Source organism: Cupressus sempervirens, chromosome 5, assembly GCF_028749045.1.
Source record: "Cupressus sempervirens isolate cs-2001-9-10 chromosome 5, ASM2874904v1, whole genome shotgun sequence".
NCBI classification, from domain to species: Eukaryota; Viridiplantae; Streptophyta; class Pinopsida; order Cupressales; family Cupressaceae; genus Cupressus; species Cupressus sempervirens.
In genome coordinates, this window is record NC_143122.1 from 878,690,510 (window position 1) to 878,705,328 (window position 14,819).

General features: G+C 34.5%; 1 pseudogene; it reads left to right on the forward strand.

Moving 5' to 3' along the window:
- The first annotated feature begins 5,566 nt into the window (after nt 1-5,566).
- On the forward strand, nt 5,567-14,528 carry LOC149558739 (uncharacterized; annotated as a pseudogene).
- Nucleotides 14,529-14,819: the final 291 nt, after the last annotated feature.

Sequence of the window (14,819 nt, forward strand, 5' to 3'; positions counted from 1 at the left end):
GTAATCAAACCTTTTATCTAATCTTAATAGAAAACTCAAACCCTAATTTTTATAAAGTTTAAGCACAAACTAGGTAATTTCTTTAAATCAAACCCTAATCTAGAATCATAGTTCCCTAGATCTAAATCAAACCCTAACTAAACTATATAATCTAACTCAAATCCTAATCTAAATCAAACCCTAACTCAAACCTTAAGTAATGTGTACAATTGTAACCCTAACCTAACCCTTTAATGATCTAGAACTCAAAGCCTAATCTAAATCATTTTCAAACCCTAATCAAACCCCAATCTTTAACTCAAATCCTAATCTAGAATCCTAACACTATTAATTTCTAACAGAGATAATCTTAACCTAACCCTAGAAGTATAACTGAAACCCTAACCTAACCTAGATTTAAAACTCAAATTGAAACCCTAATCTAACTCAAACCCTAACAAGAAAACCCTAATTTATTATATATCCTAACTTCAAACTCAAACCCTTAGATCTAGAAATGAAACCCTTTCATCTAACTCAAACTCTAATATAAGATTTCAGGTAACTAAAAACTCAAATCCTAATCTTTAATTCAAACTCTAATGTAATCCAGAACTAAAAACTCAAACCCTTTAATCTAAATGAAATCCTAATCAAACCCTAATCTAACTCATTGAACCCTAATCTAACCATTCAACCCTAGAAATCAAACCCTAATCGAACCCTTTAATCTAAATGAAACCCCAATCATTACCCTAATCTAACTCAAATATCAATTTGTAATACATCATAATGGAACGAGGCTAACATATTAAATAGGTAAATGTATTACGATTTAAAGTAATCATATGACTAAAATTGAAAGTTACTTCTCTTTAAATTTAAATGGAATGTAGCAAGGAGTAACATCAAAAAAATAGGATTTTCAGTGAATTCATTGTTCTCTTGTTACTATTGGGCTTATAATCTTCATCATTTGGTACTCCTTTCTATATTTCATTTAAAATTTAAGACAATAAATTTTAAATATCATTTTTTAATACATCCTAATGCAATGAGGGTAACATTTAATAAACTTGAAAGCATTTAACTAAAGATGATAAACATTATTCAACTACAGCATGTGATAGTTTGAGTGGTTTCAAGGTAGCAAATAGGACGAATAGTTGGGAGACATTTAAGCTACTCCTATCAGATGATACACATTTTAAGTAATAATTGATGATAACACATCAGCATCAAAAAAACTACCAGCAAGACAAAATGGTCATATCAATGGCAGGTAAATAGTCGTGAGCCCCATTACGAAGCATGTTATTGTACTTTCTCAATGCAAAGATGTATAATAATTGTGCTTTCTTACATTTAAAACAATGTAGTCTACATTTCAAGTTGGATTGTGTTTTGCAAATATGATCAACAATTTTTGTACATAAAGTAGGTGTGAAATTGAAAGTTAATGCTCTTTTTATTTAATTAGAATGTAGCAAGGATTGATATCAAAATAATGAAATCACACACCATCATTGTATACGCATACATCAATTTAATCATACAAAGCACATTGCCTTCTAATAAAACATTTATTCTCGGGATCTATAATCTTCCCACATCCTACTTGCTATATCTTCTCAAAATTTGGCCCACTCATTTCTATCCTCCTAAGACAACCCATATGTCTCAAGCAATGGTACCTCTATCGCATCACGATCATCTTTCTCTTCAATAGCTACTTCCAATGGAAGGCCATCCTCTATCATAATGAAATCATGAAGTATACAACATGCTAAAACAATATAGGATTGTGTCATGATATCATAAGATGTTGCATGTCTTAAGATTGGAAAACATTGCTTCAGAATACCAAACATATGTTCTATTGCAATTCTAAGAGAGGAGTGTCGATGGTTGAAAAACTCATGTGCAGAGTTTATTGGGTTCTCTCTTGACCACTCTTTCAAATGGTAGCATGTACACCAATAAGAATCAAGAAATCTAGGTGCATTTGGATATCCAACATCCACTAGATAATATTTTCCTACATAAAGAAAGTATATTGTCAATACTTGAACCATTTAGCATAACCTTGAGTATATTAAAATGTGATTTGGCTTACCATGGGGAACTACAAGTGGATTTGATCTGGATAGAGCTGAGGCTAGAACATGGCTATCTGTAACAGAGCCTTCCCAACTAGCAAGGTAGTACTGAAACTTACAATCAAAGGAACAAACACCCATAACATTTTGTGATAGGTTCCCTTTTCTATCATGATATTTACCTTGTATGTTGACATCAACTCGCACTGGAATATGGGTTTCGTCGATGGCTCCAATGCAATCCTATGGGATATGATACACTAATCAAATGTATGATCAAGTAATAATAAGATAAGGACAACATTCTAGACAATAAACTTGTAACAAAGTGTTATTTACCTTGAAGAACAGTTCAAAATGATCCTTCCCACTAATTTTGGGAGAAGTGCCTGGACCAGGTGGTATGAAGTAATCTCTGTGAAGGGCTAAGACAACCATCAAAACCTTGTGGAAGTACCGACTGACTATCTCTCCTAAGTGCCCAAAGTTATGAGCAATCTTGCAGTTCCTTAGATTATGCCCAAGGGTGTGGAGGAACATCACTAGTTGTTCCTCTAACTTCAAGTGGATCATATCTCTGAAGCTTCCTTTCAGCCTGAGAATACAAGCTAGAGAAAAGAAGGTTGCCCTACTCATCCGAATTTGATCATGACAATCCACCTCATTCAAATGAATAATGCCTCTACAAAAGGAATTTCCTTTTTGTATTCATTTACCCATTTGACTGCCTTGTCAGGATACCAGTACTTTGGCTATGCCAACAAAAGAAAAAAGAATTGTGAGAATGCGAGTGTATGTGGTCTTCCTAACTATGCTTCCTTGAACCTCTATACTCTCCATAGGATCCATCAGTGACCTGAAATGTGGACAATTTAAACACTATTAGTTATGAGATATCAACTATCACCTTTCGAGATACAACATGATTATTTGCTAGCCTCATTGCATTAAGAAGTCAATTATTTATTCAAATACAATAAGGAGTACCAACTATTGAGGATCATAAGCCCATAATGACCAAATTACAATAATGTGTCATTCTACTCCATGTAATCTATTTATAACAATGAAAGCATAATACTAATTCCATTTGTCTATATGTATACACACATGTATGTGTATATGTATGTACACATACATGTATGTATGCATGTACGCACACGCACACACATGTATGTATGAATGTATGCACGTACATGCACACATGTATGTATGAATGTATGCACGTTTGCACACACATGTATGTATGTATGTACGTATGTACATACACATATATGTATGTATGTATGTATGCACATACACACATGTATAAATGTATAGACACATATGTATGTACACATACACATGTACAAACTATAACCTAAATTTGGGTTATTATGAATATGTTTTAATAAACCATCGAGTCCACTAAAACTGAGGCTCATCTTTTAGAAGATGAAAAGGAGCATTGTTGGTAGTGTGAATAGAGTTTCTTTCTGCATTGATCTATATATAGTTTATGACCTCATAAACTATGTATAGTTGATGTATACATAATTTAGTTGCTCATTTCATTGGCACGATTTGCATTGATCTCATTACTAAGCACATATTTACTATTTTCCTAAGCAGATTCAAAACAAACTGTTACAACATATATTGGACTATTTTGCGAAACAAATTTGAACCATGATAAACTATGTATAGGTCAACTATTTATAAATAAAAGCCATGATTTTCATTGATCTTCCATGTATACTACATAAATATAAGATGGACATACATACATAGTTTATGAGTTGGCTGCGTTTAATGGTATTGCATTGATCTCTACATAGTTTATGACCTCATAAGTATGTTGAATGATTTTGCATAGATACATACTTGATATATCCATAGTTTAGTTATTCATTTCATTGACATGATTCACTTTGATTAATGGCATTGCATTGATCTTTCACAACACTATACTAGAACTTATTAGTGAGCACATATTGACTATTTTGCTAAATAGATTCTAAACAAATTGTTACAACATATATTGACTATTTTGCTAAACAGATTCAGAACAAATATTTATAGCATATATTGACTATTTTGCTAAGCAAATAGTAGATAGAAATAGAACCATGATATGGCTATTATGATTGGCAATATGAGATATATAGGTAATCACATGAGCACATACTGGAATTCATTATTGAGCACATATTGATTATGTATAGAGAGAAGCCATGATTGCCATTGATCTATACATAGTTTATGACTTGGCTCTATTTAATGGTATTGCAATCATCTCTCACAACACTATACTAGAACTCATTACTGGAAAGAAATTGTTACAAAGTTTAGTTGTTCATTTCATTGGTATTGATCTCTCATAGCACTATACTAGAATTTATTAGTGAGCACATATTGACTATTTTGCTAAATAGATTTGAAACAAATAGCCAAAAACTGTTACAAAGTTTAGTTGTTCATTTCATTGGTATTGATCTCTCACAACACTATACTGAAATTTATTAGTGAGCACATATTGACTATTTTGCTAAACAGATTTGAAAGAAATAGTTACCACATATATTGACTACATTGCTAAGAAAATAGCAGATAGAAATAGAACCATGATAAACTATGTATAGGTCAGCTATGTATAGATAAAAGCTATTGATATGCTATAAATTTCATTGCTATGGGTACAGAAAATCAAAACTTTAACTATGATATATACAAGTAATCAGAGTTAATAGCATGAGCACATACTAGAACTCATTCCTAAGCATATATTAACTATTTTTCTAAGCAGACCTACAAGAAACTATTACCGTTTGAATGAACACAAAAAATCCAAAAAAAACCCAATATGAAAAGGTGGGTGGGAGAAGAGAACCATTCAAAGCTGCCACAGCCATTCAAAGTGGAGAAACGAGCTATGTTCAAAGCAGCGACACTGTCGCCATCATGCAAAGTAGAGAAACCCTAGCAAACACCATGGCCACAACCCAACAAATGCCATGGCCACATCAAACACCACAAACCCTCATCTTCCCACAACACAACAACAAAATAGCACAAACCCTCGTCTTCCCACAACAAGACAACAAAATAGTGGGGAATGCACTTTTGCTCTTTCAAAAACCTAAGGCAGATTCCGCGGACCGGACGGTTTATTCAAACCCATTCATAAAACCGCAAATTTGGGTTTTCATTTCAACTTCCACCTATTTCTTGGAAGATGTTTCTTCCATTTTTGGAGAAAAATTGGCTGGAGAAAGCAGAAATTGGGTTTTGCGTTTGATGATCCAAATGCCCCTTTTTTCCTCCATAACCAGTGTTTGGCCCTCGAAACCCTATTCCGCGCTGTTTCTTCCCGTAACCAAATGGGGCCTAATTTCTAATCCTGTTACAAATGCACAATGTTTAATGGTAGCACACGAAGGCTGCCTCCATTCATCCTGCTTTGATTGATTCCCTTTCATTGTTTCTCATCCTTGGTTCAGTCTGCCACTATGGCATCATCTTCATCTTCTTCTTCTGCCCCTTCTCATGATCAGCCAGACTCGGAATATCAACAAAATATAGCTTCAAGGTCATGTCCATCCTGCCTTGGTTGGGTTTCCTCATTTATCCCGTGTTTCCCTCTTATATCCTCTTCAGGGGCGTCCACTTGTACCACACATTTTTGCATACCAGATAATGATGCATCTCTTTCTATTGATGCTGCACGATTAGAGATGGAATCCTCTTCAACGAGGGTATCTACTTCTATTGCCATTGATCAATCAGAGAGGGGATCAACTTCAGGTTCGTCTATTTCTGCTGTGCTTCTCATACCAAACAATGAGGCATCTGCTTGTACCACCGTGCTGGGTAAGGCCGCTTTTCATGGAATCGCACCATCTCCGTCGACTTCTGCCTCAAAATGCACCCAGAAACCGCTCTACGACGTCTTCATCAACCATCGTGGACCAGACATCAAATACACCTTGGCCAGCGTTCTTTACGGCATCCTCACTGGTATGTCTCTCTCTGTTTTTTTGGATTCAGAGGAGTTTGAATATAGTGATTTCTTGCCCGGAACCATACAAACGGCAATGGTCGGTGCTTTGGTTCATATTGCTATTTTTTCAAAAGGGTACGCAGAGTCACCCTGGTGTTTCGTAGAGCTGGCATTCATGCTTGAATCTGGAACCAAAATTATTCCTATTTTCTACCATGTAGATCCTAATGATCTCAGATGGGTAGATCGAGGAAAAGGGATCTATGTCCAGGCATTTGAGGAGCATCGGAGGAAGGGTAGATACAGCCCAAAAAAACTTCAGGAGTGGAAAAGAGCACTTCACAACGTCTCATTTTACAGTGGGCAAATCATTCAAACTAATGGGTAAGTACCACGCGTTTGACTTCTCTATCTAGAAATCGTCTATGATTTTTATTTTGGCATCATTACTTCATAGTATTAAGAGCCGTTAAATGCTTTTACGTGTTCAGTGATAAGATGAGGCTGCTAAAGAATATAGTGAGATTTATTTCGAAAGAACTAAATGATAAAGTGCCATTAGTGGTTGCAAAACATCCAGTTGGTCTGGAAGAAATAGTACAAGAGTTTAAGGCAAATACACTCAAATCTGGCAATGGTGACCAGAATGTACAAATAGTAGGAATTTGGGGCATCGTTGGTTCTGGGAAAGCCACCCTTGCAAAAGAGTTGTATAATCAAATATCTTCTTCAATGAAGAGGTCCAATTTCGATGTTCGAGATGCTGCAACAGAAGGTATGTTGCATGAGAGCAGAAAAAGCTTCTAAAAGATCTTGGCACCTAAAATGCAGAATTTGATAATATTGAGGAAGCTATGAGAAATCTTTCTAGAATTTTGAGATCTAATAGAGTATTGATTGTTCTCGATGATGTGGATAGTGTTGAGCAATTGACTATTCTGTTGTCAATAAAAGACAGCCTTGAAAGAGGTAGTCTCATAATTGTTACTACAAGGGCATATGACGTCCTCAAGTCGTCGGGGATCTCTTCCATATACAAAATGAGACAGTTGGAGCCAATTTATGCAATGCAACTTTTTTGTTGGCATGCATTTTAAAAACCCTATCCATCTGATGGATTTAAGGAACTTGTTGAGAAGTTCGTACAGGTATGCAATGGATTACTTTTGTCTTTGAAGGTATTTGGAGCACAGCTATATGGTGAGACCTACAAAGTGTATTGGGAGTCACAGCTGCATAAGGTCTCCAAAATATTGTCTGATGATATCAAATAAAGACTCAAAATCAGTTATGAGACCCTCGATAATGAAGAGAAATAGATGTTCCTTGACAGTGCATGTTTCTTCATTGGACAACAATGTGGCCTGGCAATTGAAATATTGGAAGGAATGAGATGGAGTGCTCTACGAAATTGGGAAAGGCTCTTGAATAGGTGTTTAGTTGAACTTGATAACAATAATTTCATACGGATACATGATCATTTGAGAGATTTGGGAACAGATAATGCAAATAAAAAATCTCCTTGTCGACTTTGGTTTCCTCAACAAATTATTGATATTTAAAGACAAGTTCAGGTAAAATCATATTTTTTGTTATCTCTAAAAATAAAAGTGATATAATGTTTTCTTTTACTAATCAATATTTAGCTATGTTGCACAGGTACATGTACTCAGAACAAGTACTATGTATCCAAGTACCATTACCCATTTCCTTGGGACTAATACCCATATACCCAAGTATCATGTACTTAGTGGAGAGTGTCATGGCAAATAACTTTGATTAAGATTTCTGAATTTTGTTTCCAATTTTTTGTCTGTGTATCAACTTGTTTATCAAGCCTAATTCAATAGGTTATTAGTTTGAAAGTTTGATAGAATATTGCATAACAATAAACTTTATTATTGTTCAATTCATCATTTGAATATGTCATTGTTATATGAAATTTATGATCTTTTTGTTCATATTTAAAGTTTGATTACACATCTAAACTAAAAACAATACATTATGTCTACAAACTTTATCATTGTTCTTGTATTGAAAAATTATTGTTATGACTTATATTTTTGATAAATTTTTAATTATATTTTTAAAAAATTACATACTCAAGTACCTCTATCTTCTATTTTGAAAATTAATTGTACTAATACTCTAAGTATCCAAGTACTTACTCTAGCTAAGGGAGTCAAACAACTAGAATTTCACTATATTATACTTCTTGTCTCTACAGATAAAAATTGGCCTATAAGGAATAATTGCGACTTCAAATCAAATTTATGGGATGATTATCAAAAGGTTTATTTTCCCAATTTTTTTCTCCATTTCCTTCTAATAATAAATATTAATATTATATATACATATTCTAAATGTTCTAATTTATTTTGGTTCAAGAATTCAAACACATGATTGAAAAAATAGAGGAGGTTGATGAGTTTCACATTTATTTTTGGCAAGGAAAACTCATGGTTAACTCAAGTGGAGGAATTTGGTCACTTCCACCCTATCTAATTGGACTAAAATATTTAGCAGTTAGTGGAGATTATTTTAATCAAGTAATGGGTGATATATCCAGAGAGCTGATTTGGCTATGTTGGTTTCAAATTGGCCAACCAAATCTTCCATCACGGCTTTCAATGATAAAGTTGAGAGTTTTAGAAATTTTTGAAAGTAGAGAAGGAGAACATCAATTGAAAGAGTTGTGGAGCATCAAGGTAAGTAAATATACGTAGAATTATTACTTATTAGTTTATAAATTTCTAAATATACTTATTTTAAATGCATATAAAATAGAGCTTTTTAAGAGATAAAATATATTTTCTTTAAAAAGACTTAGTAGTGAGGGTGTTCAAATAATTGTGCTAATATTTATTTATTTAATGTCTAATACTCTTGATAATATTGTACTAGTCGTTGAGATTTTAAAGTTATTTATATTAGTGTTGATTATTTGTAATTGAATGCAATGTATGGCTTAATGTAATGAATCATGTGATGAGGCAATGAGAGTAGTTTTAACTATTTTTTATTTGTTTTGAAAACCTTGGAAAAAAGTACATGTTGATGTAGCATCATATTAGATTATGTTACTTGAAACTTTAATTATAAGAAAGGTTGTACTAAAAATTAAGAACTATATGAAATTTCTTTGTAGAATATGTAAAATGTGAAATTGGAATAGTTGAAGCTCTCCCTTAATTACAATTCAAAACATATAGTCTAATTCTAACATTAAGAAATGTTAACAATTATATATTACCATTGTTGAACACAAGAAAAACCCACACATTGATAATTCAAATTAATATGTTACAATAAATGACACAATGTTTAAAATTAGATATTGTTTTTTGCCTAAGTTGTTGAGTAAAAACTAACATGGTAAAGAGACAGGGTAATCTCGAGACAAAATGCACTTAAGAGAAAACAAGGTCAATTTTTTTTTTTTTCTAGATTTACAAAAATGTCATGTTTTTTTTCCTTTTTTTTTGTTGTTTTTGACTACAGTTTGTAAGGAGGATAGCCACATCCCATGATAAATATGACATTTCCTATTCAAATAGGAAATCAAATAGAAAATATAAAAGAATGTCCTTTAAAATTGAATAAGGAATAGAACATACATCCAAATAACACATAGTCTCGTAGAAAAAGTTTGTGGTAATAAGATGCAATTTGCATGTTAATGAGAGAAGATGATGTTATAATTTCACATGCAACTCGACTGAAAGATATGTAAATATAGCTACTTTGTTTTAAATATATATTTCAATCCTTGTATAATTGATTTTATGCTATACTTGAAAATTTGCAGCAGGCACCTGTGCAGTTAAGACAATTGCTCATTTCTTGTTGCATCGAATTTCAAGGTTTTCCAAAATCGATAGGACAACTCAAATATTTGAAAAAGATTGTAATCATTGCGGCCGTCAACGTGAGGAGTTTGCCAGACGAATTTTGCCTTCTTCAATCGTTGGAATACCTGGTGTTGTGCCAGTGTAAGATGCTACCATCACTACCCAGCAATTTCGGTCATTTTAACAATCTGCGTCATCTAAATTTGTCCGATTGCCGGAAGTTGAACAAACTGCCAGATTCTTTTAAAAATCTGAAGCTTTTGGAATATCTCAATTTAGAAGGATGTAGCGAACTCACATTCAGATCAGGGGACTTAAACTGTCTAGAAAATATAACAAAGCTTGAAAATTTGAAGCTTGAAAATATAACAAAGCTCAATTTAGAAGGCAATTGGAAGAGTCGCCTCGTCACATCACAAACCAGGCATCGTTGAGAGAGCTGCATTTCTCGAACACCAGAATAAGGGAGCTGCCAGAGAACGTAAGTCTACTCACCAGTCTGAAAGCGTTGAACATATCACATCTGCCGTTGACAAGCTTGCCGACCTCTCTTGGTGATCTGTCTTCTTTGACGGAGCTTATATTTGTGGAGTGTGATAGTGTGGAACGTCTACCTGACTCTCTTGGGAGTCTGTCTTCCTTGACGCGGCTTTCAATTTTCCGTTGTGGTGAGCTGAAATCTCTCCCAGAGTCTCTTGGAGCTTTGTTTTCCTTGACAGATCTTCTCATTTCTGGTTGTCCTAAGCTGGAACGTGAAGGAGTGAAATCTCTACCATTTAATCAATCACGCAACTGAATCATCTTGAATTTCTGATTTTGGAAAGTCTTCCAATCAATGAATTAGATTTTGGGAGATCGAGCAACCTGAAGAACATATCTCTAGAAGAGACACAAGTGTCCAGGAATTCTTTATCAGAAGCCTTGTGTCCCCACCTGGAGAATCTCCATGTTTCCGATAATGATCATTTAATGGAGATCGAAGCACTGCTAAGGACCCTCAAGACAATAGGATTGAGAAACTGTGAAGCGCTGAAGAGCATTCCGAGTTTTGCAGGATTGACTTCTCTCACAAAATTTTGTCTTGAAGGTTGCTACGGAATTGAGAAAATCCAAGGGCTGGAAAATTGCACAAGAGTGGAAAAATTGTTCGCTGAGACGCGGTGGCAGGTGCCGGGAATAGAAAGCTTGGAACACATGCAGAATTTCAAGGAGGTGGAAATCATAGCAAACAAGGGAGCAGTTACTGACCATTGTATTCAAAGAATACAGGTAATAGTTGTAGGATTCAAACAACAGCAGCAACACAAAAGAAAATAAAATGATAATATTCAAAACAAGGAAGGCTCTGTTTTAATGCAGAGAAAAAAACTGATATATTATTCCGCACACAAATTGCTGTTCAGCCAATACATTTATTCAAATAAAAATTGTTAAAACTAATCCCTAACACATAGATCAAAATATACATCAGGAGTTCTGACAGTAGTTTTAGCATTATTCCATGCCTATCAAGATGAGGATCCTTCCTCAGGTAATTTATTTTTGTGTTATAGGAAAGGTGAAGGTAATGTGAATGGTGTTTGGTATTTGGATTCTGGATGCTCTAACTAGATTCACCCAAAGTGGCCATTTTATGAGTCACATCTTTCACTCTCACACAGAAATCTCCCACACTCTCTGTCTCCTTCATCTTCAAGTTCTCATATTCTCTTTTCAAGGTTTGTAGCTTCACAACCTTGATCTAATCATTGCCATGGTAAGCATCTTTTAGAGTCTTCCAGGCCTCTTTTGTTGTCTGTGGATCAGCAATTCGAGGAAACAAGCTCTTATCAAGAGCCATCTGAATGTGAAACAATGCCATTGCATTCTTCTTCTTAGCATGCCATATGTACAGCATGCTGAAGACATCAGCATGGCAAACAATTTGCAAATCCCAAAGTTTGATGGAGTTGATTACCAATATTGGTCAATCAAGATGAAGACTTTTTTGATTGGGAAAGATTTTTGGGAGATCGTTGAATCCGGATATGAAGAGCCTGCAGATTGGAATACTCTCCAACCTAATGACAGGAGATTGAAGAAAGAAGCTGAGAAGAAGAATGCAATGGCATTGTAACTGATCTTTTGTAATAAATTTTTTGATGTTAGATTCTTCAAACTATTGAAATTCAAATGGCCATACCTAAGATGCCACAACCAACTTTTATCCTCATAAGCCATATTGACAAGCTGATTATCATTTTGACCAAACTTCAAAGGAAACATCCTATTCTTTGTCATAGGAACAACTGTAATCACTTTATTTTTTTTATTCTTATCATAGATAGTACAGTGCATGTTCTCAAATACCACTCTATAATTCTTCTCACATAGCTGCCCAACATTCAATAAATTATGCTTTAACTTGGGAGTATAATAAATATCTTGAACACTTTTCATACCTTCTTTTGTCTGAACATCCATGGCTCCTTTGACCGCAACATCCACAGTATTGTTATTACCAATGGTAATATTGGATCTGTAACTATCATCAAGCTTTGAAAATATTTCTCCATTACCAGACATATGGTTAGAGCATCCAGAATCCAAATACCAAACATCATTCACATTACTTTCACCTTTCCCATAACACAAAAATAAATTACCCGAGGAAGGATCCTCATCTTGTTGGGCATAATTTGCACTATTGTTACCTGATTTCAGTCTACACTCTCTCTCAAAATGTCCATACTTATTGCAATGATAGCATTGGATGTTCCTTTTATCAAATCTGCCTCTGCCTCTTCCTCCTTGAGCACCTCCTCTTCCTCTAGATCCTCTTGAAAAATTTTGATTTTGGCCCCTTCCCGAGCCTCTTTTGTTGTTACTACTGCTGCTAGCACCATCGTTCTTTGAAATTTGCAATTGGGAAGCAAAAGCCTTCTCATTAACACTGATAGATGTGTCCCTTATTCTATCCTCATGTGATATAAGAGATCCAACCAATTCATCATACTCCATGGTAGCTAAATTTTTGCTTTCTTCTATGGCAATTACTACAATATTCCATCTTGGGGTTAGAGATCTCAATACCTTTTGTATTATTTGCTCTTGAGCAATAGATTCACCCAAAGTGGCCATTTTATGAGTCACATCTTTCACTCTCACATAGAAATCTCCCACACTCTCTGTCTCCTTCATCTTCAAGTTCTCATATTCTCTTTTCAAGGTTTGTAGCTTCACAACCTTGATCTGATCATTGCCATGGTAAGCATCTTTTAGAGTCTTCCAGGCCTCTTTTGCTGTCTATGCATCAACAATTCAAGGAAACAAGCTCTTATCAAGAGCCATCTGAATGTGAAACAATGCCATTGCATTCTTCTTCTCAGCTTCTTTCTTCAATCTCCTGTCACGATCTCCCAAAAATCTTTCCCAATAAAAAAAGTCTTCATCTTGATTGACCAATATTGGTAATCAACTCCATCAAACTCTGGGATTTGCAAATTGTTTGCCATGCTGCTGTCTTCCAAACACCTTCAGCTCTGATACCAAATGTAGGATTCAAACAACAGCAAGAACACAAAAGAAAATAAAATGATAATATTCAAAACAAGGAAGGCTCTGTTTTACTGCAGAGAAAAAAACTGATATATTATTCCACACACAAATTGCTATTCAACCAATACATTTATTCAAATAAAAATTGTTAAAACTAATCCCTAACACATAGATCAAAATATAGATCAGGAGTTCTGATAGTAGTTTTAGCATTATTCCATGCCTATGATTAAGGATGGGAGAAGAAGTAACTAAGACTAAACTAAAATGCATCCAAAAATATCATCTAATGCATGCCATATGTATAGCATGCTTCTTGTTTAAACTACTCCTAAACGGAAGTACTCTAGAAATTATTTATAGAACGGTGGAAATGGAGCGGTGGAGCTAGAGTTTGAAGTGAAGATCTCAGCATCAATCTTCAATAGTTTGTAGCAGTAAGAATTTATATATATTTTTCATCTAATGAATGTGCATTGCCTGAATGTTGTGATAACAATATGCAGAAATGGCTAGATGGAGACATGATGATATGTGGAGGGGCAGTCCCTGATGCGGCATCACTTGTAGAAGACATCTTACTCTCTCAGAACCTGCTGATCATTGAGTCCGTCTCTAGCTAGAATATAAAGTTTGAGCCTGTGCCAAAATCAGTGTTCTCAAAGTTGGGTATCTCAGATGGTGAAGCCATTTTGTTCTGTTTTGTTGTAAATTGTGTTTCTTCACAAATGATGGTATGGATGACACTACGTGGGTACACAATAGATTTTGTAAAGGTCAGAAAGGGCAGATGGGCAGTGGTCCGTGTCGTCACACAACATTCCAGAAAACCAGAATTCTACTCACTCTATAGCGAAGAAAGTGGAGAAGTGGGGCCATTAGCCAAAGATGACGGAGAAGGAGAAGTGGATAAGGGTTTGGTTGTGAGGGGGGTAGAGGAAACAACAATGGAGGTACTTCGCAGCTTATTGCCCATTTTCTCATAATAGGAATCTTCAGTACTAAAGGAAACTTCAAAATTATCATATAGCATTTTCTTTGTGAATTGCTTTTCAATATGAATTTTACTAGCAGTTGTAGATAGGAGTGATTTGGGTAATTGAATGAAAGTAAAGAGAAGAGGTAATTGAATGCAAGTAAAAGAAGATGTCTTATGTTTCTATATAGAGGAAGAAGTAGCAATGTATTCTTAAACAATAACTGTAATAATGTATATCTGATAATAGGTGCTTAGTTGTGTAAAAACAAACTATTCTTATCACTGATTAATAATCTCTTATCTTGAAATATTATTTAACTGCAAAAAACTAATTCACAGCCAAATATTAAATAACAACACAATTGTAATTTCACAAAAATAAATAATTGTTAATC